Source organism: Rhinolophus sinicus, linkage group LG10 (genome assembly GCF_036562045.2).
Source record: "Rhinolophus sinicus isolate RSC01 linkage group LG10, ASM3656204v1, whole genome shotgun sequence".
NCBI lineage: Eukaryota > Metazoa > Chordata > Mammalia > Chiroptera > Rhinolophidae > Rhinolophus > Rhinolophus sinicus.
The window spans coordinates 42,837,081-42,862,992 of NC_133759.1; the positions used below are offsets into that span (position 1 = coordinate 42,837,081).

The following is a 25,912-nucleotide window of genomic DNA, read 5'->3' on the forward strand; positions in this document are numbered from 1 at the left end:
CCAGCTAGCTCTGTGGCCTTGGGCAAGTTACCTAACTTTCCTATGCCTCAGTTTCTTCCTCTGAAAAATGGGCATGATAATAATAGCATGTCCCTCATAGGGTTGTTGTAAGAATTAAGTGAATTCATACGTGCTAAGTGCTTAGAACAGAGCCTGGTACATAGTTGGCACTCCCAAAGCGTTAGTCATTACTCGTATTTCTGAACCAGGATCTCGCTGAGTCCGTACCACAGCCAGCCAGCTTGGTGGCTGCCATCTTACAGATGACATTCAGGGAGGAGAAGCCACTTGCACCCAGAATGAAATCCCTGCTGCACTCCTCTCTCTCAAAGAGGGTCTGGCAGTGCCTGTTAGGACAAGCAGGGCTGGGGCAGCGGAGGGGTGGCTAAGAAGGGCCAGGCCTGCCTCAGAGGAGAGAGCAGAGTCGGGAGGTGGCTATAAATATGAGAGGCGAGGGGCTTTCTAACTAGGCCAAGAATGTGTGTTAGTCATTGAGGTCAGAACGGGCCGCAGCGGCTCTTAGCTGGGAAAAGAGTGTCTCCAGGAGTGCGCTCTCCCAAGCTCAGGAGCAACTGGAGAGCTGAACCAAGGAGGAGGGACACACCAGTACTCAGGGGGCACACTGGCACCCGACCTTTGTCATAGGAGCAGGGGCCAACCCCCAGGAATGCTTCTCTGCCCCTTCTAATTGCCAAGAAATCCTTCTGTAACCCAGAGCAGATGAACTGCCTAACCCTACCCGCGGGCATGGGCCACAGCCGTGGTTCCCAAAAAGCAGGGCCAGGCCACGATTCTGGGGAGCGAACAAGCATGTCCTTTCTATTTTAATAGCTGTGCATTTATTTTAATGTGTTGGGAGAAAAATACAATTGGCAAAGGAAATCTATGATCTCGTGGCTCTGAATGCTGAAGATAATACTAAGTAGGTGTATATATTTTTTAAAAAGGGAGTTGATTTAAAGAAAGCTGTGAAGTATAAGTATGTGCTAGTACACATGGAACTGGGAAATAGTTTTACTGAGGTTTGGGGGGATTGTGGCCCACGATGCAATGCTAATGTCCTGGCTATGGGATGCCAGTTGCCTTCTGTGACTCCCACACCCACACACAGCCCCACCATTCCCCAAACATCGCAGGCACTTGCACCCCACCCTGCCTCCACTCTCGCTGTGCCTGCCACCTGCAATGCCTTTCCCAGCCACCTCTCACCTGGCAAGGACCAGGAGAAATAAGCTCCTTGCTGGAGCTCCTGGGGCTGGATGGAAGCCTCCTCCTCCACGGGTCTGGTCCACCCGCTGCCACTCCCCACCGCCTGAGAGTCACCACGGATGGGCTCATCACTCCCTCTGTGATGGGGAAGCAAGGTCTGGGTGTCTGTCCCCCCACCCGCTGTGCCCAGCTCAGTGCCTGGCACCGAGCGCAGGCCCAGGAAGCTGACACCTGGGCACATTCTGGAGCCGTCACTGCCTGCCACCAGATTGTGCTCGTGCAGTTTCTCTCAGGACTAGGTCCCCCCTCACCTGACAGATGGGACAAGTTCCCTTCTGGGGCGGGGCGTGGAGTCAGTGAGTTGACTCCACCTAAAGGACCCAGAGGAGTGTGCCTGACATGTTGTCAGCACCCGAGCCTGACTGTTCTCATCATCAAGACTTGTCGTTATGGGGGGGCCAGTGCATATTCATTAAGGGAGTCCACAGTGGGGCAAGGTGGAGGGGAGGGAGGCAAGACTAGAGCATCTTTGCATTTAGGATCCAAAGAAAGTTCTCAGCACCTATTTCCTCCACTCCTGTCATTTTGAATATGGGGAAACTGAGGCCCACACCCCACTCTGCAACCAGGATCCAGGGGTGCTGCCCTCCCATCTATGCTTGTTCCACTACCAGCTCCCTCCCCAGGCTGGGAAAAGAGGTAACTGAGGCCAGGACTCCCCTGTACTACAGGGAGACTGCTGCACCTGCCCCACCCCCACCCACCCCCACCCTCTCATCCACCCTCAACCCCTACCCCGCCAGCTTCCTAGGGAGGAATTCCAGGGGCTGTGGCAGGCAGGAGAGTTCTCACTTCACGGACCAGTGAATCAAAAGCCTTATTCTTTGTAGATTCTTCTGATAGGTAGGAGCAGACGTGACCTTTGTCATTTGTTATTTTTAGCTGAACAGGCTGAGGAATGATAAAAACCTATACGGGAGCTGACTATAAATAACATGCCTCTGGCAGTTTGTTATTTTTTTTAACACATCTAAAAAATGTAGATCTAAACAAGCGTTGCCCTTCAAAGCAGAATAACAGCATTAGCAAGGCGCTTTACAATCAATGAGACAATGTCACGAAAGCCATGGCTGGGGATCACCACACGTTCCCTGAGGGAGACACTTCCTCGCCCCCATTCTGCGGATGAGGAAATAAGAATGAGATCAGCCAGTAAAGCTGCTGGCAGGCGCCGTGCCTGGCACAGGACGAGAGCCCCGGCATATATCACTGTCCTCATTGTGGCGTCTCCAAGAGGTTGGATAGCTTGTCCAGGGCTACAGGGAGAAAGGAGGGGAACCAGGGCCGCCATGGCGCCACCTGTCTCCAAAAGCCAGAGGCCACACTGGATGCTAGTGGGTCTTACGGGGTCAGCGGGAGAAGAGGCAGATGTGGAAAAATCAGAGGAATGGGCATTGGGCATTATGGAACTTTCTGGATGAGAGTTTGAGTGAAAAGGTAGTGGCTGGAGGGCTAGAGGCAGAGCTAAAAAGGGTTCAGCCATGAGAGAGGCAAAGAGGGAGGGGGAGAGACAAGATAATTGGCCAACAGTTTTCTAGGGCAGTACCAAACCAGAGTCACCTCGTGTGACACTGAAATCCCTTTGAGCAGAGTGGTGATCAGCGGCAAGCCCCGCCTGGGAGAATAAGAGCTACAGCCCATGAGCAGGTCCCCAATGCTGGGTGTGCAAGGGCAGCAGGCGTGGACGAGCAGGCCAAGGGGAACCAGAGCAGAAAGGGATCCTGGGCGCCAAAGGCAATGGACTCCAGGCAGCTGCACTGAGCTCCCGCCCAGGGCTCAGGGGTGTGCGGTGAATGTGTAGTGACCAGCTCTCAGGGAGGGGGGCCTGCTTTGTAGTGTTTGCCAGTTTCTCTGGGGTAAATGATCCCACCCTGGCAGAGTGCAAGCTGCCAACGTGAGACCGCTGATACGCATAATCGGCTCTCATAAGCCAGTACAAATGACTCGGCACCAGTGGGCCAGGCTGCCACCACACAAGACACCAGGGTAGGATGCTTAGGTCCTGCTTGCTTCAAGGGAAGACAGGAGGGGCTTATGGGTCATTTTAAGCTACCATTAATTATGCCTGCAACACATGACAGGCAGTGTTTTACATGCAGTATCTCAGTTAACTCTCTGCACAATCCTCTGAGGTAGACAGTATCTCTATCTTTACTGATGGAGAAACTGAGGCTCAGAGAGGTGAAGCAACTTGCCCGAGGTCACACAGCCAGTGAGTGGTGGAGCCTGGATTTGAACCCAAGTGTGTGTGAGTTCATAGCCTACACCCAGCCGTATACCACCCAGCTTCTAGTCAAGATAGTTCTGGAACCTGAGTTGGGGCTGGGTTTTCAGGCAGGGGTTCATGGATGGGTTTCTCTGTGGGGATGGCAGTTGAGAGCCCCGACCAAGTCCCAGAGGAGATGGCTACCACCCTTGGGGGACGTCCTGAGAGGTTTGAAGCACCCCTACATGGGGAGGGGAAGCAACAGCCCCAGGGCAGAGCCCCCACTTGGCTCCCACAGGACTCCCTAAACCTTCCCTCCCTCCTGCCCTTCTTTGTTACTGAGTATCCTACAAAGCCCTGCACTGCTGAGCAAGTAGTAAGTGCTCATTTATTGCTAAATAAATGAAGAAAGGAACAAACAATATCTTCACATTCTCTGCCATTTTGTTTGAAATCAAAAACCAGATTTCCTACAACTTAAAAGTGTTGTCACCTTTGCAAAATAGAGATGGAGGAGTAAACCAGCCTTTGCCGGGCACTGTCCTGTGTGCCCCGTATATACATGTTGCTCATTTGAGCCTCCCAACACTCTCGTAATTGCAGGTATTATTATTCCCATTTCACAGATGTAGAAACTGAGGTTCAAATTAGCCAAGTAATTAGCTCAAGTCCACCCAGTATTAAGTGGCAGAACAGGGTTTCAATCCCATATCTCGGATCTCCAAGCCCCTGTTCTACTGTGCTGTGTCCCCAAGAAAGAAATAGCATATCTGAGAAGCTGCTTTCAGTTTGCCAAGACCCATCCATAATCCATATCCTTCTTGTATTTCCTTGTTGCAAATCAGTCTGTGGGGTTAGTAGGGCAGGGAGGCTGGCGGAGAGGACGGTGGGCTCAGGAGAACAGGACACTCCCTGGCCCATGGCAGTTAGTCCCACCCCGGCCAGCTCCTGGTCTAGTGCTCACCCTTCAGCCATCAGGGCAATCTGTCTGGTCTTGTAGTGAGAGAGTTGGCCCAGCCTTGGGGGCAGTGCCATCCACAGAGGGCCTAAAGAATGGGCCGCCAGGCCTGGGATGTCCCCGCTGATGCAGGGTCCCCTTGGAGAGCAGCCCTGGCCTCTGTGCAAATGCTCTTTGGAGTCCTATCTGATGAAGAAGGGTTTTGAGCAAGGCGGCCCACGGGGTGACACGGCCTTCTCGTATCGGGTTAAAGGGCTGCCCTAGAGCAGCCCCGGCTTTGCTGCAGTGTGTCCAAGGCAGGTGGATGCCCTGTCTGGGCCTCAGGCTCCACGTCTATAAAATGGAAGGGTAGGGCTGACAGACAGGCACAGCAGCAGCTCCTGGCACTGATGGGCTACAATTCCTCAGAAACCGGCTCTGCAGGCAGGTCTCAAAGGGAACTCCCTCGGGGAAGAATGCAGAATGCCCCATGGGGACAACTTTGGAGGCCACCAGGCTCTGCCGCATTGTCCACCTCCCTCAGGCCCAGTTTTTTCTCCACACCCGGCTTGTACCCTGCTCCCTTCAGCCACATCTGGACCCTGGCAGGGCCCAAGCGCTCCCAGACCTGTAGCAGGGTAGTGAAGAAGGTGTCTGAGCCACTTACCAGCTAGGCAACCTTGGCCAACGTACGTGACCTCTCTGTGCCTCAACTTCATCTTCTGTAAAACGGAGGTGATAATCTGACTACCTTCAGGGTAGGAATTAAAGGAGCCAAGACATGAAAAGTTCTGAGAAGAAACATTCCCTGGCACGTAGTAATTATTCACTCAATGCCACCTCTGTGTGCACGGTCTCTTCTGCCCAGCAGCTCTCAGGCAGGGCTACCACTGAGGGCAGTCTGGGGGCCTGGAGGGAGCACTGGATTGACAGTCCTGAATCCACAGCTCTCGCCTCAATCCCCCATGACCCCATGGGTTAGAGGACTCATCACTTCTGACCTCAGTTTCTCCTTCTGTCCGGTGGCTCCCCCCAGCTCCCAGCACGTTTCGGACTCCATAAATGTCTATTAGATGTTCTTGTCCTTCTAATCGTGCCTCCATGCAAGCAGGACCCCCTTCCTGCTGGCTGGTGTGCCCCCGGTTCTGAATCTGCCCCAGTCATGGTTGGTTGCCTGTGGAAGGTGTCATGTTGCCGTGGTGTGGCTGTCTGAGACAGCGTGGAATTCTGTCACGCAACAAGCCCCTCACCAAGGGCTATCCATTCCTCATCCTGTTTCATCCTTATAGCCCTTCTAAGGTTCCACTTATTCCTGGGATAAGGACAGAAATCTGTTAATGCAGCCCACAAGGCCCCCACCCCCTCTCCTGCCCCTTGCCCACACTCTTCTCCTCTAGTCATCTGGGCCTTCTTTCACTTCCTTGAAAATTATTAAGCTCTTTCCAGCCTCAGGGCCTTTGCATATGCCATTCCCTTTGCCAGGAACACCACCCCCTCCTTTTACCTAGGTAGCTCCTACTCAGCCCAGTGACCACCCCAGTGGGGAAACCTCTGCGATCGCCCCTTCCACTTCCACCAGAGACAACTGTGCTCATGGTCTCTGTCCCGTCTTCTCGGACCCCTGTGTAAATTCACATGGGTTTGTGTGTTCATTTCATTTCACATCTGTCTCTACACCTCTTGAGAGTAGACCACTGTATTCTCAGCATATAGCACGGAACCTTGCAAGTAGTAGGTGTCAATGGGTATTTGTTGAACAAATGAGCAGGCAGAGGAGCAGGAAGCATGCCTATCTTACAGATGAGGAGTCTGAGGCCAGAGAGATTGAGGGTCTTGCCCAGAGTCACACAGCTCATCTTGGGGGAGTGGGATTGCAGCTGGTCCATTGGGCTCCAGCTCCTAAGTTCTTGGCACCCAGCCCCACTCCTTTGCCCCCTTTGGGTGCAATTGAAGCAGGTGAGCCCCTTTGCATCCCAGAAGGAGGGGGCTAGAGTGACAGGGCAAGGGCTTCTGTTCCTCTGAGAGCCATAGTTGCTTAGAAACGTGAGGCCACATCCCACTCCACCTCTGCGAGCCTTCCGGGAAAGATCTGAGTTCTAATTCTGCCTCCAGCTATGTGATCCTGGGTTTGTCACCTCCACTCTCCAGACCTCAGTATCTTCATCAGTAGAATGGGAATGACCCTCTCCACATCGCAGGTTAAGAGTGTGTACGTAGAAATGTGCATTAGCACACAGGACAGTGCTCTGCACAGACAGCCGATGCTGGCCCTATGGCCTCCATCCCATCCTGATGACGTGCCGGCAGCTGGGACGGCCACATGTCATTCCCTGACTTCTTATTGGTTATAGTCCCAGCAGTGTCCAGCCAGCCAGTCAGCCAGCCAGTGAGTGGGCCTCTCAGCTTGCTGCATTCTCAGTTGTCACCCTCTCTGCTCCCATCGTCTTGGAACCCTCTTTCCCTGCTCGGTCTCCACAGTGTCCTCAGCGGGATGACATCCAGAGATTGCAGACTGCAGGGTAGACAGTGGTTTGAATGTCCAGTCCTGTGCCACACAGCTGTGCACCCCTGGGCAAACCATTCACCCTCTCGGGCTTGTTCATCTCTAAGTTGAGGACTGATAACACCAAATTCTCCTGAGGGTAGTGGTGAGGAGTAAATGACAGCTCATGTGTTAAGTTCCTGGCACATAGTAGGCACTCAACAAATGGCAGGCCCCTCCCCTCTTCTCCTGATACTTTGGATTCCTTGTCCCCATTTCCTCTGTTTCCTTCTTCCTCCTCCTCTTGTCCTTCTAGAGCGTCAGCCTTCCAGCAGGAGTGAAAACACACATGCAAATATTAACAAGGTGTTAACAAGGGACTGCAGCATAGTACCTCACATTCAGTGAGAGCTGAATAAATATTTGCTGATTGAATAATCCAAAGGAATGAATTACTAATGGTGAAATGTCAGGCCATGGGTAGCTGGGAGGGAGCATTTAGGGACGGGTTCCTCCTTTGGGTATTCAATGCACCTTGAGTCCAACTGTGGGCTCAGGCCTCCTAGACCCGGTTGAGACATCTCTGGATATGGGTATCTGAGTGAAGTTGGGGTCTTCCTTTCTACTCCCCAAGGTGGGCAGGCAGTGGGAACCCCATTTCATTGACAGACTCAGGAAATAACAATTCTTAAGCCAGGACGTCTAAGCAAGTGCAAAGAATATTTCCAGAGCCACAGAGAGATGCAAATACCAGTTCAAAACCACCAAGGGAATTGCTTTTTCATTCAGCAAACCAGCACTCATCAGTTCAGTCAATATCGATTGAGGCTCGGTGCCCAGTACTGGGGGTACAACAGGCAAAGGAGACCCATTCCCTATCCCCAGGGAGCCCCCCAGCCTGATGGACAAGACAGATGCACATAAAAAGGTTAATTGCAAGAATCTGTTCTTGGGGGTGGGAGTATGATGGAGGGAAAATCAGGGAAGGCTTCATGGAGGAAGGGTTGCTGGCTCTGATTCTTGGAGGATGAACAGGAGTTCTCAAGGCAGAGAAGTGGGGTGGGAAGGCATCCCTAGCAGAGTGGATGGTGCATGCAGAGACACAGAGACATGGAAATGCAAGCGTGTATGTGAGGAGCAAGGGAGGCTTGGTGTAGGGAAAGCAGACAGAGAATACTGGGAGGGGTCTGGGCCTTATGAGCCATGGTAAGGAGTTTGGGTTTTATGCTGAGGGCACAAGGGAGCCAAAGAAGGGTCTAGAGGAATTGAGAAAGCTTTCTAAGGTGCAGGCAGTGGGCAAACAGGAGGAGGATGCAGGAGAGGAGGTCCGATTCATGGATGGATTGATGGATGGGAGTAGGCAGTGTGTGTGTGTGTGTGTGTGTGTGTGTGTGTGTGTATGCGCGCATGTGCATGTTAGCAAGGTGGCCTTAGCCCAAAGGGGTGATGTGGATGAGATGTGTTTCCCAGGCCTGGAAAAGGCAGTCTCCTCCAGTGCGTCCTCCCAGGGTAGCTTTTGATTCCCCAGGCTCTGTGTCTTCCTAGGAAGGAAAGTGCCAGCTCCCTAATTGGCACCTGTTCCTGGCCAGCCTCTGGCCTCACAGAGGGGCAGCAAGGTCAGCCATCACCACACACGTGTCCCACCCAGCTGGAAGGCTGGGATAGGCCCTCCAGGATGAGGTTTTCTGACCTGTGTCGCTGAGAGGACATGCCCACAGCTCTGGGAAATTCAGGTCCAGCATAGTTCTCCTGTCCCAAGCTGACACCTACCTCCCATAGGGTGCTTGGGCTAGGGGTGGGGCCTCACGCAGTCCTGGTTTCAAACCCCAGTTCTCCTACTCACTCTGTGACCTTGGGCAACCATCATTTCATCTCTCTATGCCTCAGTTTCCTCACCTGTAAAATGGGGATAAAAATAAGACCTACCACCCAGGATTTTGCAAAGCTCACCCCTTTGAGACACACAATAGGCTGTTGATGTAAATGGTGGCTGGGGTTAGCCAGCAGTCAGGCCTGCACCCTCCCTACCGAGGCAGCAAGGACCAGGGAGACGAGCTGGGAATTGGGGTCCTGGGTTCATGAGTCAGCAGAGCTGCCTATACCCTAGAGACCAGCCCTGCCCAGCCCCCACAGGAGGTGTATGAGAACCACCCTACCCCAGTGGGATGAGGGGCTAGAAGAGACCTACGCCCCAGTGTCTCTCAGAGGCCTCCTGGAGAATCTTATACCCACCCTCCCTGTGTCTTCTATTAACAACAGTTGCCCTTCTCCTTTAGCTTGAAACCCTGCCAAATAGGTGTCATTGTCCCCATTGTGCAGATGAGAAAACTGGGGTTCAGGGAAGTTGAGTCATTTGCCGGTCACATAGCTGGTAAATGAAGGACCCAGGTCTGTCTGGCCACAAAGTCCCAGCCCAAGATCAGGTTGGCTGAGCGAGTTTTGGACTTTGGTGGGAGTAAGGATGGGCCCCCAGGTGGTGGAGGGGAGACTTGGGACAAGCCAGGCCATCTGGTCCCCCATATGTACATTCCATGGCCCCTCGAAGTCATGGACCTAAGAGAGCCTGAACCACGTGCGTCACACTTGGGTAAGTTTAGGCAGGGACAGAGGGAAGGATCTAGCGCTCTAATGGGACAGATCTGGGTTTGAATATTACCTCTTGCCCTCGCTGGCTCTGTATAACGCCTAAGCAAGTCCTGTGAGGTCTCCAGGACTCAATTTTCTCTTCTGTAAAATGGGAAGAAGCCCAGTCTCTCCGAGGCTGACTTGAAGTCAGGCCAGGCAGGGATGTGAGCACCCTTTGAAAATAGATTCTCGTCCCCTGAGGAGTTTAGCCAGCAGCTCTTTGTGACAGCAGCTGACCCCAGAGTGCCCCCAGATCCTTGCCCAGGTGTCAGAAGACCCTGAGCTAGGCAAGGTGAGGGCAGGTATAGCCTTCATTCCAGCTTTCCCTCAACACAGGAAGTGATGTAGAGACCATAGCTCACAGAGAGGAACAGCTGGCCTCTGAGTGCATCTAATTCTGCTTCCCTCAGACCTGTGTGGACCTACCTCCTCTGTCTACTTTGTTCAGATTGCCTCCATCAGACTGTTCCAAGCTGCCCACCCCGATCCCTCGGCAGACTGACCCTCTCCACTCCCCATACTTCCCAGTCCTAGCACCTGTCCCAAGGGAGAAAATGTGGTCTGACCACTAAACTCCATTGAAAATCAGACTGGACTGACTCTCCCCACCCCACCCTGACCTATTTCTCATGCCTTCCCCCAACCCTGACCCTCGCTCCATGTCCACCATAAGCCAAATCATGCTGGAGACAGAATCCTCCTGGCCAGCCTCCTACCTCTCTGCCACTCTTCCCTGCGGGTGACCCTGACCTGTCATGTCCAACCTTCCCGGATTTACAACATAGCGCCATTGTTTGTCTGATTTCACAACACCTCTGCCTGTCCAGGCTCCCTGCTCCCATCATATCCTGGAAGGACAGGCCAAATGCCCCAGGTATGTCTGCTGTAGGAAGGGGAAATACAGGGGGCAGGGCAGGGCAGGGGGATGAATGTCTGTGACCAGATTCCACCCTCAAGGATGACCATGGGCAAGCCATCCTTCTCTTGAGGCCTCAGTTTACTCAACTGTAAAATGGGAGAGTTAGACAGGTGTCCTTGAAGGTCCTTCTACAGTAGTTCTGGCATTTGATGAATTAAAATCACACAGCAGAAGACTCATTCAAGGTTTTACTACAGTATCTACACATGCTGGGAGCTAGGAGCTGGGACTCTAGAGCTGATGTGGTCATAGCCCAGTGAGGGATACAGATGTGTAGACCATCACAATACGGTGTGATCAGAGGTAGGACAGAGGCATGAACTAATTCTGCTGGTGGAATCAGGAAGGATTGTCTGAGGAAGGGTCATTTGAATTGGACTTTGGAGGTTGTATAAGAGTTCATGGGCCTAGCATAAAGAAAAATTTTCAAACTATGCTCTTCAACCTTTGGGTTGCTTCAGAAGTTGGGGGTATCCCGTAATGAGGGTGTGGATGCAGAAATACACAAGCCTGGAATGTCAAGGAGATGGGAGCTTAGCCAGGTGCCAGTTCTAGGCTTCAATTCTGGGAACCAAAATTCATGAGCTCCTGAGAGTTTGGTGTCTGTGGGTGAAGGCCTGGCCTACCCCAAACAGGGGCTAGCGAGCAAGCAGGACTCAGGACTTGCAAGTGGATGAGTGTGGGGGCTCCCAGCCCGCCCAGGCCATGCCGACCTTCACACGCAGGGGGAGCCCTGGGCTTGGATCTCAGCCTTGGGCCAGGAGTTTGGCTTACCCCTTCCTGCCCAAGGGACCTTGTCCTGGCCACCACACGCCTCTGAGCCACACACAGCTTCCGCAGCTGTACCTTGGGTGCTCCCAGTAGCCGCTCCAGCGGTAGTTGTGAGGATCAAGTGATGTACTGTTTTGCAGGTGGCCTTTGCGAACTGTAAAGTATGCTGGACATGGGAGCGATTATGATTGTTGAAATGGTGGCTCCTAACCAGCCCCTTGTGGGGCTATTTGTTTTATAATCAGGGAAAGTGGTTGGCCCCCAGTGATGTCGCAGTAATAATGGTGGGATTCCTGGCACCGACTCGTTTGCTTAGACCACATGTGAGCTGCAATGGGCCTTTCACTCTCTGCCCTTCTTTGCGCACCCTCATCCCAGCCATCCCAGAACACTTTTACTTGGCCCATGTGTGGGGGCAGAAGCTGCCTCTAGATCCTGGAGAAAAAGGGGACTCTTGGCCTGGCCCACCCCTGGAGGCTGGGCTTAGAAGTCTGCCTGGAGGGGGCCCAGCGGAGTCCCCCCATCTGCACCCCCAAGAAGGTGGCCTATGTGGGAGCTCCCTGTCCCCGGCTGTTGGTGGGGGGGGCAAGAGCCGGAGAGGTGTTCTGGGCTGCTCTGTTGTCACCCCAGATTTGCCTGCCCTAGTGGAGCCCAGGGCCATCCCACTGCTCAGCATCCTGTTTCTCAGCATCCTCCCTGCACTGAGGCCACTTGCATGGCCCGGGGGTGGAATGGGACCCTTTGGTGGGGCTGGGGGTGTGTGTGAAGAGTTAGGGGGTATCAGCCTGGTCCTGCTGGCGGGGGGCCTGCTGCTGGCGCTCCCAGTTCTCTGCTTCCTGCGGCCCCTCTGCCCCGCCAGGTTCTGATTTTGGTGCAGTGCAGACTTTCAGCTTAACGAGACAAATTGATATTCTGTGCCAGCCCAGGGATGGGGCGGTAGCTCGGGACACTCTGGCGGGAAGCTCAGAAGTGGGCAGGGGGTGGGGGCAGGGGAAGGAGGCAGCTGCCATCTGGAGCTGCCTCCTGGGGCAACTCCCAGCCCTGCCCCCCATGCACCTCCTCCACACTGACAGGTGCCCTGAGACACTGGTCCTGAAGGTCCTTCCACCTTCAGTTCCCTCCTCCCCAGCAGGGCACCCCCTCCTGGAGGGGGCATGGCAATGGAGAGGGAGGCTTCAGAATCTAAGAGAAGCCCCTTCGCCCACTGGACCCTCCTAACCTGGCTCCTAGGGCTGTGCTCCCACCAGTCGGGATTTAAAGCAGCAGCAGGTCTGTGAGAGATGAGGCAGAAAGTGGGCAGCTGGCTGGGAGGAGTCCATTCCTGCAGACTCCTCGTTGGGGTTCCCTGGGGTCCTCTGGACAGTGTCAGTCCCCCAATATGACAGCTTCCCAACTTGTCTCAGATGTCCCTGAAGATTATGTGGATGCCCAAGACATTTGCAGATACCCTGCTAGTGGGCACCTGTCAGCAGAGAAATCACCCCTTGAGGGGCTCTTTTGCCAGGGCTGCAAAAGCAGGTGGGGGTACACACAGGCAGGTGGCTGGGTTGCAGGGGTAGCATTTAGGTGGCAGCACGGAGCTCACTGCAGGCTTTGCTCTGCTGGTCCTGCAACCACAGATGTGTTTAGTCTGTGTTAAGTCCACTCCTCCCCCCTGTGACATTTGCCCTCCAGGTATGGAAGTGTCCTGACCCAAAAGAGGGTGGGGTCAGACGCCCTGCGCCGCCACAGGCGTCTCCCCAAAAAGTAGTGGAGGACTTAGGGTCATTTGATCAAAATTCTCCGCTTTCTGCTATCACTACCCCACCCAGTCCGTCCCTGGAGGGACCCCTCCCCTCCCCCTCAGCCCCAAGCTCACCCTCACCATGCCCTTGACATTCCCTCCTACTTCGAGGGAGCGGACAGATTCCTGGGACTCTGCCAGTTTTAGTTCCTCCTGATCCCACGGGAGGAATTAAAACCGCAAACAACACCGTGGTGGTTCGGTCCACGAACCCCCGGCCCCGACTCTCCTCCCCAGTCCCCCTAGCAGAACAAGCCATCCCCGCGGCCCTCCCCGGCCCTTCCGCCCCTCCCCCAGCCTCGGGCGGCGCAGCGGCAGGGGCGGCCTCTGCCTCCCCCGAGATCGCATTTTGCCGGCGCGATGCACTCCTAGAAGCCGGTGCCGCGCCTCCGCCCCCCGCCCCCCCACCTGCTCGGGCAGGATGGTACAGTCTGCAGAGGGACCGGGCACGCTGGCTGGGCTCAGCCGCGGCTCCAGCTGCCGCACCGCGATTCCGGGGCTGCCCGCCTGGAAACCGTGCCGGATTTGTGGGGATTTTCGTAGCCAAGTAAGTACCGGCATCCCCCAGCATGAGAAAATAAAAAATAAAAAGCGCCCCACTCGGCTCTCCCCTTTCTCCTTCACCCATTTTATTTTGTTTCATTTCATTTGCTTTTCCTCAGTGCTGATGGTGGCGGCGGTGGCAGCGTGGAGGGGGGTGCTAGCTGGGCTTGTTTATCTGCAAGCAGCTGAGGCTGCATTGGGAGCTGCCGCTGAGGGAGACACTAGTGTGAGGGTCTGTGTGTTGCGGGGGGAGGGGGGGCTGGGGTGCTGGGGACACGGGCAGGGGGGCCTCGGACGGGCGGATGCCTGGGGTCTCAGGTAGATTCCGGCAGCCTCTGGACAGCAAATACCCCCAATGGATGTTACGCAAGGGCCAGCAAGCCGGTGGCAGGGAGGGGGTGGGGGGCAACGTTCTCTTCCCTCTAAGCCGCTGGACCTGGGAAATGCAGAGGACCAAAGGGTGCCCCCTGCCTGTCCCAGCCAGGGTCCCAGGAAAGAGGCAGCGGGAGACCCCCCACGGAGGTTCCCCTTGGTGGGGTGGGCTGCTGACCCACCAGGTCAGACCAGCCAGCCAGGGCATGTGGTGCCAGGAACAAGGTTCCCGAGATGGCCAGGAGGGGGGCAGGAGTGGGATGGCTAGGCCATTTTGCAGCAGTCATGCTGGGTGGTGGAGTTGGCACTTTCTGCTGGGAAACCCAGTTCCTGTGCCAGCTTGGGTGGCCTCTGGCTGGGCACTCAGGCACCTGGGGCTCCTCCCCGCAGGGTCAGAATTGGGAAAAGCCAGCAGGGGGCCTCTGGACTCCCCAAGGGTGGGCTGCTGTGGGCAGCCATCCCTTGCTAGCCAAGTGGCCATTGCACACCACTGCTGTCCTCTGCTCACCCGAGTTGTGTGGGGAGGGGTCTCTTCAACTGGCCTGCTCCAGTCAGGCCAGGGACCCAGGGGTCTCGGGGCCCCCACGCAGAGGCCCAGTCTGGCTCGACCTTCAGAAGGGTAAGTGAGCAGGCGAGCTTGGCCAGCAGAGGGTCTTGGTGTGATGCTGCACGCCCCTGGCCCGGTGCAGAAGGGGCTCCACTCATCTGCATTGCTCTCTAAATCACAGGAGGAAGCAGAGCTGACGTTTAGGGCATTTCCAGGAGTGGCAGACGCCATCCGGAGAAATTCTCTTTTGACGTGTGCAGTAGGAGGGGGCTTGAAGTACAAACTGCAGGGGCCTGTTAACTTCCTTGAAGGGGCAGTGGCAGGGATGGGGCTGCGGCTCTGGGGGAACCCTGCAGGGGGCGTCCAGGAAAGATGCTCATGGCCCATATTATTTAGCCACCTTCATATGCCCAGTCCCATTCTCATCGGGGCCTATACACATCCACAGATGTGCACAGATGCACATGTACAAATATAGTGTACATTGTAGCACATCACATGTTCCAGTCATATACACACATACAGAGAACCCACGCCCACAGATACACCCCAGCACATGGGAATCCAGCTCACATGCCTGAATACCACCTGCTCACCTGCGAAACCCAGCATGCACACACACACCTGTGAATGCAGCGTGCCCACACAGGCATGTAGCACTAACATAGGAATGCAGTGGGCTGCACATGGGCGCGTCGGCCTGCACATTGTGTGCTGCAACAGCCACTAATGTGGCGTGTGCCCATGTGAGGGCTGGCCCCCATGTGAAAGTGACAGGCACACACATGTGGGGTCCCAGATACCAGCTGCATACCCATCCGTGCATTGGCAGGCACATGGCATGCTGGAATGCGCCCACAGGTGAATGTAGGTTGCACACAAAGACAGGCGGGCACACAGATGCAGTACCTCTGCAGATGCTGCGTGCACACCCCTGCCCCTCAGCCTCCAGGCGTCCTCCTGGGACTGAACGTACCTCTGGGCACGGGGGAGAGGCTGGCCCCTCAGGGGACTGCCCATGAGGATAGAGGGACACTGGCCCCTGAATAGCTGCCACAGCCCCACACTGGACTGAGGGGAAGGCCAGCCCACATTCCTAGGGAGCTGTGATTGAGTTCAGCAAGGCCATCTTGAGTGACTGATGTTCTGCAGGGAAGGCTACCCAGTGTGGGAAAGGAGACAGAGTGGGGGGCGGGTGCCACTGCTGCCTGTGGCCCAGACCACCAGGACACCCCAGACCCTCTTCTCTGGCACCAGGAAACTGACACTCTGGTGTGGGATCACTGAGAGCTGGAGCCCCAGATGCCTCCAGCATCCCCCAGAGTCCTCTCTAGACAGAAGGGCAGAACAAGCCTGTGGCTTACACTCTGGAGACTGAGATGTTGGGCCCTTCCCTCTGTTCTCCCACTGCCTCCTCTCCCTGTCTCCACACGCAGCACAAGTATGGGTTGGGGGTCTTGGGTAAATAATAACTCAGCAAGCGTTCCCTGAGAAAAATGCTCTGTGCTCATAGTTAAAGCGGGGCCTCGCTTAGCCTTGTTATTCCCACGCCACAGATGAGGAAGCTGCTCAGAGAAATGAAGACACTTACCCAAGGTCACACAGCTGGACCGTGGTAGAGATGGGGTGGAAGCCAGGCCATCGGGCTCCCTGCCTGCCCTCTGAGACCCTCCCCCCATGTGAGTCCAGTTCCAATTGGAGGTGCCAACATCTTGGGAACCAACAAGCCAAGAACCTTGGATTTTTTAGCAAGGATCTAAGAAAGGGTCCAGAGGGTCTCCTGTGAATAAAAGCAGAGCCTTCCCTAGGCACGTGTGGCCCTGTTGTAGGCAGCCAGACAGCTCTGCCATCCTTTTACCTCGTGTAATTGGTGACACCTAGAAAGCCAAAGCAGATGTGTACACTCTGAGGTTACCTGACTTAGGCCCATTGATAAGAGGAAACTGAGGCCCAGCCAAGGGAATGGACTTGCCTAAGGTCACACTGTGCTCTCTGGAGAGTGGAGTGTCTCGCCAACCTCTTTCAGGTCCCAGGGAAGAGGCAGCAGGAGCCTGTGTAGGCCCCTGGTTTTCCTCAGATGCTTGACTCCAAATTAAAAGGATGAGCACACCAGGCCCAACTTCTCCTCCTGCCCAGCTGTGTGACCTTGGGCAAGTCACTTTGTCTCTCTGCACCTCAGTCTTTTCATCTGTGACCAAGGCACGCATATCCTGCCCTCTCTCAGCCTTGGGCACTATAGAGGGCTGTTCACAGAAGTATGATTGGTGCCAGGGTCTGGGGCCAGAACCGGGGAGCATCTTGGCCAAGGTCATGAGGGGAAGCAAGGAAGGGAAATCTCCAGGCTGCTGGGTCTCAAGCGTTGATAGACCTAAAGAATCACCTGGTGGGGGACAGATTTCTGCTCCCCCCAATTCAGGTCTTGGGGGATGCATTGCTACAGGTACCCCAGGGTTTGAATCTCCATAGCTCTGTCCCCCAGGGAGCCAAGGTGATTTAGAGTGGGCTTGGGGGAAGCTCATAAGCTCTCAGAGCTGGAAGTCACCTGGGCATCCTGCTCTTCACCCACTCCTGGCACACCTGGGGTAACTGAGGTCACCTGGTAGCAAAGTGAGACTGAAACTCAGGCCCTCAGCCCTCCAGTCCCATGTCCTACCCCTGTCCTACCCCTAGGCCTGGCTTCACCCTGCATAGCCCTTCTGGAAGCAGGCCAAACTTCAAATCCAAAACAAGGCTATCTTCTCAGCAGCGTGGCTGGGAGGGGTGCTCCACAGAGACTCACTGGGCTTGGTTTCGAGTCCCGGTGAAGCCTCTCCCAGCCAGATGACTGGGGGAATGGCTCCTCTTCTGTAAACCTTAATCTTACCTTCCTTAAAAAGAGGACAGATTTAAAGCAGGGCTGTTGGAAGAGTTTAAATAATGCGTGTGAAGCAGCTGGCACATAGGTACAGGGTCACGGTGGAGGGCGCTAGGGCACCCTGAGCTGCAGGGTCCTTAGCCCCTATGGCTGCAGCAGAGCTGTCTGGGATATAGGCGCCAGATGTTACATGCGTACTCACATTGTGGGAGGGTGGGCAGGCCCCCTCCCCCAGCCCCACCTCGGGCACCGTGCATTGTGGGAGGTGGGGCTGTGTGTCCTGCCTGGAATCTGGGCACCCCAGCCCATCCTGCTCTCTCCAAGGCCAGAACAGTAAACCTGCAATAATTCATTTCTCCCTCCCATTGGGAACCTCAAACAAGAAAACAGGGAGAAGGTCCCTCTGGACATAGTCAATCGGATGTCTATAAGAGCTGACAGTAGATGGAGAAGATGGCAAGGGCCTGGCGGTCACAGCGGCAGGTGGAGCCTCAGTTTACCTGGCTGTAAAGTGGGTAATAATAGTATGCACCTTTCAGGCTATTGTGAGGGGCAAGTGGGAGAAGTAATGGACATAAAGTACTGAGCTCAGGGTGTGGCCCATATTTATGGCTCAGTGAGTGGAGTTGTCGGGACTGAGAATCCAAAGGTAGGAGTTCAACACCTACCTCTGCCACTTAAGGGTGCCCTTGATCAGTCGCTTCTCTTCTTCAAGCCTTGGTTTTTGATCTGTACAGTGGAAGTATGCCACCCAGGCTGCGCACTCTCTAGGCTGACAACAATAAACAATGGGGTGACACTTTCAGCAACAACTCCTGAGAACCTAGGGGATGCCAGGCTGTATGCTGAGGGCTTCGCTGTGGTCTCCGATTGGGAGCCTTGCAATGGAGGGAGGCAGTGTTAAGGCCTTAGAAGCATCATACACAGTCCAGGAAGCCTCTGAAGGATCAGAGGGAAGGACAAGATGGCTGAGCCTAATGGGATTGGGGGTGGGGGCCAGGGCTGGTGTCCCCGATGCTGCAGAGGTCCCCACGTATGGGGAGAAGGCCTTGGTCTGAGGCTCCGGAGAGCTGGTCCTGGGCCCAGCTCAGCCACTAGTGGGTGACCTTGGGCAAGTCATATTAGCCTCCTGGTCTCATGAATTCCCCTTGAAAGAGGGGACAGTGAGCCTGCCCTCCTCGTGTCTGCAGTGAGGGCAGATTCTCCTGCCAGCTGGCCCTTAGGGTGAAGGGTCTGAGACACTGCAAGTCTGCAACAGCAGTTAGAGCCACTTTGTTTCCTGTGGTTGTCATAGCAAATTACCACAAACTGGGTGGCTTAAAACAACAGAAGTTGATTCGCTCACAGTTCTGGAGGCTGGAAGTCTGAAATCAAGGTGTTGGCAGGACTGATTCTTCCTGGAAGCTCTGAAGGAGAGTCCGTCCCCTGCCTCTCCCAGCTTCTGGTAGGCGTTTCTTGGCTTGTCGCTGCATCACTCCAACCTGTGCTTCCATCTTCACCTCACCTTCTTCTCTGTGTGTCTCTGTGTCCTCTCCTTTTTTTATGAGGACGCCAGCCGTTGACTGTCGGGCCCATCCTAAATCCAGGATGATTTCATCTCGAGATCTTTAAATACATCTGCAAAGACCCTATTTCCAAATAAGGGCACATTCTGAGGTTCCAGGTGGACACGAATTTTGGGGGAGATGCTATTCAACCCACTACAGTCAGTAATATTTATTGAGTATTTAATGCTAGTAAGTCCTTTGCACAGTGTCTCATGTCTTCTGCACTATTACCCATTTTACAGATAAAGAAACCAAGGCCTAGAGAGGCTAAGAAGATGCCCAAGTAACACCGCAAGTGACAGGCAGAGCCAGGGTTTGAACCCCGGCTTCTGGTGCTCTTTCTGCTTTACACCTGTTTGGTGCTGGCTGGGAGCGGCCCATAGCCAGGAACCCATGGAGCAGGAGCTCCAGCCAGCCCTGTGTTGCCCTAGAGAGAAGAGCTAGAAATGGGCAAGGGCATTGGGAGGTGTTAGGGGACCTTCCTGGCCCCGGGAGACCTGCACAGCAGCAGGCTGAGAATCCACAGTCCTTTAAATCTGTCACTTATTCTCTGTGAACCTCAGTGTCCTCATCTGGAAAATGGGGACAATAACACCGAATTTGTGGAATAATTGCCAGGTTCTAGAATGTTAATCATAATCCTCCTTACTAAGAGCGAAAATGTATCCTCATGTACTTTGCAAACATTTTTTTTCATTTCATGTGTGGGAAGGTAATTGCTTACTCCAATCTATATCCTAATGGGTGACTCTACCATTAAACAGCTGCCTGTGGTTGAGTTAGTGACTTAACTTCAGTTTACTTCTCCATAAAATGGGGGTAACATTAGTTCCCACCTTCCCAGTTGTTGTGAGAGGCAAACGGGATTCAGGTAAAGTGCCTAGCCTGGTGTTATGGTCCAGTTAAAGGTTCAGAGGATGTTTCCTCATTTGTAAAATTGGGGTAATAACAGTGTTATTATTATTATGTTATTATTTGTTGTGTGAGGATTTCGTGAAGTAATGCAGAGGAGGCACTTGGCTCAGGGCTTGTCCAGAGATCAATATTAAAGTGATCTCCTCTCGTGCTGTCAGAAATTTAATCGAATTTTAGTGCCAGTGTTTACTGCTGTGTGACCTTAAGCCAGGAGCTTTGCCTCTCTGAGCTTGGCATCCTGACATGTAAAGCAGTGTTGAGGAAACCTGCCTCACAAGACAGTGATGTGATGGATAGAATCCTGTCACAAATGCAGCCCTGGTCATACCAGACATTCGAAATACATCGAGCTTCTGTCCTGCTTCTGGGAAAAGGCCCCCAGAGGGCTTCCTTAACTATGTCCTAAGAACAGGCAATCCTGGTCCAAGGAGGCTGGATTTGATTTTTGCAAAGACCCTGAATAGTCATGCTGTGATGGAACAGGGGTTTGGAACCTGTCAATGGATGGGTCCGTTTTGGGTCCAAACACCACATAGCTTTGAGGGAAGGAAGCAGATCTCTCTAGGGTTCCCATGCCACCCAGGAGCAGTTTTCCATAAAGTGGTGTTCTCCATGTGGGCTTTGGCTGCTCCACTGCGCCATGTCTGGCCGCCAGAGGGGTCCCTTCACAGGGACCATGGGGAGCATCGTCCAGAGAAGCGCTTCCAGCCTGGCTCCCTCCAACCCCTGCCTCTCTGGGCTGCCTCAGGGGTGACATGAGGAGCTGAGCTTTCAGTTGATTGGCAAAGCTGTGGAGAGGTGGGGGATCTTTGGGAAACCGTTTGGAGGTGTCCCCCAGGCTGCCGCAGGCTCATCTGGAGCAAGGGGTGCTGGGCTCCTGCTGATCTTCCCAGGGTTCTCCTCTGTCCCGTGGGCAGGGAGCAGGACCATGTGGCCTGACATAGCAGTGACGTAGCAGGTGGTTCAGGACCCGGTCTGGGCCCCGTCTGCCCAGGGTCAAACCTGAGGCCTGGGCGCTGCCGAGCTGTGCGGCCTTCATCTCTGAGCCTCGGTTCCCTCAGCGGCTAGATGGGGACAACAGTAGTGCCTGCCCTGGAGGCTGTTGGGATTGAAGCTGCATTGTGTGGATTTCCAGATGATGTTTTGATGTCTCTGAAACAGAGGTGCCTGTTAAACTGGTGGCATGTCACAGTAGAGCTAGCCATGCCTTTGCCTTAACTATAAATGGTAATAGTGATCCATCTTACAACGGTTGCCTCTGAGATTCCGTGCAATATGGTGACTAAGATATAAAGGATTTCGAACAGAGCCACCAGGCTGGTGGGAACAAGCCAGTCTCCCAGCTGTCTCCCCAGTTCAGTTATACTGGGACCTTGGGTATTTCTGTGCACCTCACACAAGCATTTGTGTCCTCTTCTGAAAAGCTAGGCATGAAAATACCCACCTCCTAGAGCTGTTGTGAGAAGCCTGCAAGTTTATGTGTGAATCACATGCCCAGCAGAGTCCCATTTGCAGTAGGTACTTAATAAACGGCAGCTCAAAACAAACAAAGACGCTAGTACAAGGAGTAGTTTAAAGCACAGACTCTGGGATTCCAATTCCTGCTCCACCACTTGGTTGCTGTGTGACCTCGTGCAAGTTTCTTACTTCTCTGTGCCTTAGTCCCACCATCTGTAAAATAGGGATAACAAAAGTACCCAATTCATAGCATTGCCATGGGAATTAAATAAAATTAAAGTGCTTATGGCAGTGCTTGGCAAGAGTGTAGGCAATTTATTATTTGATGAACTTCTAATGAGTCTCTTCTAGTTCAATAAATGGCAACTAAAATAGACACTGGTCTCAATAAAGTAGTAACAATGCAGAGCACACTCATTTTACAGATAGCACAGCTGAGGCCCAGTATGCGTGTTGGGTTGCCCAAGGTTGCACAGCTGGCTCTCCCAGCGCTAGAGCCAGACCCCAGGGTCCAGGCATCAGCCTGATGTTGCCTCCTTGCCCATGTTGGTCCACGACTCTGATTCTTGTGGAGAAGGGGGTTCTTGCCAGGGAGAGATGGTTTCTAGAAGCTGCAGCACATGCAGCACCCACTGGGGCAGGGTGCTCATCAGAAGTGGTTTCCTTCTTCCTTCATGTCTCTGTTCAGTACAAGGCAAGGGGCTGCGCTGGGCTGTGCCCAAGATCAGCAGAGCCTGCAATCCACCCCGTAAGCCTAGCAGCCAACACTTCCTGGCCTCCAAGTGCCATCTCGGTGGCTGCTACAGAGTTGACACAGCAAGACTCCCTCCTGTAGCAATAAAAGCCCTGGCTGGCCAGCTGGTCCAGCCACCATGCCAGGCCAGGGCCACTAAAAAGATGGGGGCAGGAGCTTGGGAGCAGAGACCTGGGTGCAGCCCGGCCTTGACAAGCACGCCAAGTGACCTTGGACCCATTCCCTCTGTGGGCACCTGTTTCCCATGTTTGAAACAAGGACTTGGGAGCCAGATGGGCCTCTTGGGACTTTAAATGTCTAAGATTCAGAATTGCCAAGGCATTACTGATAGTCAAGGTCACGAGGAAGGGACAGGGTTGGAGGGGAGGCGCTCGTGGCTGTGTGTGTGTGCACATCCGTGTGGATCTTAGGTGGGGGTCGTAGAGGCCAGCCTGACCCAGCGGCAGATCCTGTTCTTTCCAGGGTGGTTCTGCAGAGAAGGAGGCAGACGGGAGGTAGATAGCCCAGCAGCTGGGGTGCGGATCCTGCAGGCTGGCGAGGGGGGCCAGGTAGGGCAGGGCACGTCCACACTGTCATGTGTGTGTTCTGTGCGAAGGTTGCTGGAACCAGTCTTTTCCTAGCAACTATCTGAAGGCAGGAGCTTAAGAGCTCTTTAGGCCACTTCTAAATTTATCAACTTATATGACTCACTTCAGATTAAAATGAAGCCCTTCTCCATCCCACCCCCAGCCAATTTTGAGTTTCCAAACTTGGAGGATCTTGGAGATGGGAGAGAATATAAATCAATAAAACCAATATTGTCTGAGCGTTTTGGTGTGTGCCGGGCTCCTCGCCGACCCAGAGATGAATCAGCTCCAGAAGCAGCTCTTGCTGGGGAGCTGAGGCAGCCCCAGGGGAAGACGGCAGCTGAGAGCAGGTACCCAGCTGGGGGTTGGACCATGAGTAACTTCCACACCCGAGACTTGGCCTCACCAACCAGTCTTTGGATCCCACAGGGCCTCTCTCCTCACCTATAAAATGGAGCCAGTGTAGAAAGGAATCCGTGGCCACCTCTATGCTCAGGCAGTGGTAATAGAATTAAATGTGCCTGGGCATTGGGGGCCAGGGCCGTTTCGGGGTGTTCCTCTGCCCTCCCAGAGATTGAGTCTGCCCCTGTGGCCTTGGGGGAAGGGGATTCCAACGGCTTCCCTTGCCCTGGGACCTCCAAAAGCTCCTGTAGGGAATCTCTCTGCACTCGAGTCAAACCTGTAAAATGGGACTGCAGCAGCTACACATGAATGCACATGCTAGGGTTGGAAAGGGCCAACAAGCCTTCGTACTGCAATCTTCCCTGAGCCTCCCTACAGCCTCCAAGCTACGCTGGAATGGTCATAACAGCTGTTATTAACCAAGTGCTTTCCATGCTAGGCTCTTCATGCACACCGCTCCTTTACCCCCTCCCAACCAGGATGGGCCCCATTGACAGCGGAGGAGACTGGTCTCCAAGAAGAGACTGAGGCCCAGAGCAGAGCTGCCCAAGATTGACAAGGGACAGTCCAGAAGCCCAGGACTCTGCCCATGGTATTGGCTGCCCCCCCCCCCCCAGTGCTCATGTACCTCCCCAGCCCTCCAGGAGAAAGGACCAGACCTCAAGCCAGGAACAGAGACACTCAGACCCAGCCTGTGTCCCCAACACAACTGCCCACAGGGGCGCAGGGGCAAGTTCAGGATACCCTTGAGGCCGACCCTTCGGCAACGACAGGCCTGGACTCAGGAATCAACCGTGTTCTTGCTCTTCATCCTCCATCCCCAAAAGACCCCAGATAACCCTCATCAAGTTGTAGGTACACTGGGTCCTCCTTTTGGGAAGAGAGGACTTACGTTTCCTAAGTACCTACCAGGCAGTAACTATCGAATGAACGATAGCTCAGACCCCAGCTTTGCCAGGGACATGCTGTATCCCTGTGGGCGACTGCTTGTTCCTTTCTGAGCCTCAGTCTCTCCACCTCTGTGTAGTGGGGAAAATGACTGGCCACGTGGACAATAGGCAGGATGCGAGTGAAAGGCTGTGTGCAGCCCCTGCCTGATGCCTGGTCGCCACTGTACTTACCACCGTGGCTAGCCATATGCACCCCTCGTGTCTGTCCTGTGAAGAAGGCATCTATCCTCACTTTAAAAACGGGACACGGGTCCCTCAGAGAGATCCAGGGACTTGCTGCTGGTCCCACGGGTTAGCAATAGCAGCGTGAGTGGGAGCTGGTCAGTTCATGTACTTTGAGTCATATTCTTGAGGTCTCAGAAGGCAGCCAGGGACCTAATGTTCAGAGAGGGTTTTCTCTGCCAGGGAGACAAAATTTCAGGATGCAGAACTGTGGGATCGTAGATGGAGGAGACAGCACAGGGCAAAGATGGATCAGAGATGGAGGAGGTTGCACAGGTTAAGAGCAAGCCCTAGAGCCTGAGAGCCTGGGCTTCTTTCCCAGCCCAACACTTCCTAGCTGTGCGACCTTGAACAAGTGACTTAACCTCTCTGTGCCTCAGTCTTCTCACCTGCAAAAAGGGCGTGAATAATAGTACGAACTTCATAGGGTTCTTGTGCGAATTAAATAATTGAATACGCGTAAAGATCTTAGCACAGTGCCTGACACACAGGAAGCTCAGTGAAGCATCAGCTATTTATTCTTATTAATCATGGGATAAGAGTGGGTGGGGGAGCCAGGCCCCACCCTTCTTCCTCTTTCCCTAGGTCTTGCCCCAGCCTCCTCCATGGCCCCCATGGCCACCAGGGGGCCCTTCTCAGAATGTCATCTGGCCTGCCACGCTCTCTCTGGTCAAGGCCTTCAATGCTCCCCTCTGCCAAGCAGATATGGCCCAGGCTCCTCAGCCTCAGTGCCTCTGTGGTTCAGCCCCCATCTACTCTTCTGGCATCTTCCTCCATGACTCACCTTCACACCACTTCACTTCTCCTTCCTCAGTTAATTACTTCACTGAGTCGGTCAGGAATTTAGTCATTCAGTAGGGCTTGAGTACAACTCCCATTCATACTGACCCTTTACTCACCTCTGAGGCTTTGCCCAAGCTGTGCCCATCCCCGATCACCCTTGAGCCATCCTTCAAAGCCCCCCTTAAATGCTTCCTTCTTCAGGAAGCCTTCCTGCCTCTCCCTTTATGTGAGTTCCCAGGCTGCAGACCCAGGACCTTCATGCCCCAGCTGATGAGCTTGGTTTGTTTTCATTTATGTGTTTTTCAGAGATTTCACTAGAACATTTTTGAATAAACACAATGAATAAATGAAAGGATGAACTTCCTCATTGGTTCTCCATGTCCTCTCTTGCACCCTCCCCCCCAATCATGTGTTCTCCCTCAGGGGCCAGATGATCCTTTTAACAATGTAAATCGGATTGGTTCTCCCTGCTTAAAACTCTACAGTCCTCCCCACAATGCACAGGACAAAACCCAGACTCCTTTCCACAGCCAATAAGCCTTCTGAGGTTTGGTTCTCATCCCACCTCTCACTCTTCTCTAGCTTCCTGGTCTCCTTTCCATTCCTCAAACTCGTCTGCCTCTTTCCTACCTCAGGACCTTTGCACATGCTATTTCCCCATCTGGAATGCTTTTTCTCCTTCTTCTTATATGATAGATTCCTTCTCACCAAGCTAAGTGGTACTTCCCCACTGAGGCCATCCCTAATCTATTTAAAAGAGCTTCTTCTGTCACTGCACTTGTTTTTCATTTTTAATAGTATTTATCACAATTGACATTCTTTTCAGTATTTATTCCCTTGTTTGTTATCTGTCTCCCCTCTAGACAATCAGCTCCTTAAGGACAAGGAGTGTATCTGTCTCATTGACTGTTGTATTCCAGAGCCTAGGGTGGGGGAGGGGACTTTAGAAGTAGCTGTGAAGGAGAAAGCAGTATCCTCCCTCAGCATCACTCCTGACCTATTATCTG

At 53.8% G+C, this 25,912-nt stretch overlaps 1 protein-coding gene across 12 annotated transcripts in view; it reads left to right on the forward strand.

Annotated features, from left to right (window-relative positions):
* Positions 1-25,912, forward strand: part of ATP2B2 (ATPase plasma membrane Ca2+ transporting 2) — a 360,324-nt gene that overhangs the window by 178,914 nt on the left and 155,498 nt on the right. The window contains exon 1 of one of the 12 annotated variants that reach the window (XM_019732637.2): positions 13,314-13,539. The exons of the other annotated variants lie outside the window; for them this stretch is intronic. The gene's annotated coding sequence lies outside the window, so the exon portion shown is untranslated. Of the gene's footprint in view, positions 1-13,313; positions 13,540-25,912 lie in introns of those variants that run through there. 12 annotated transcript variants of the gene reach the window in all.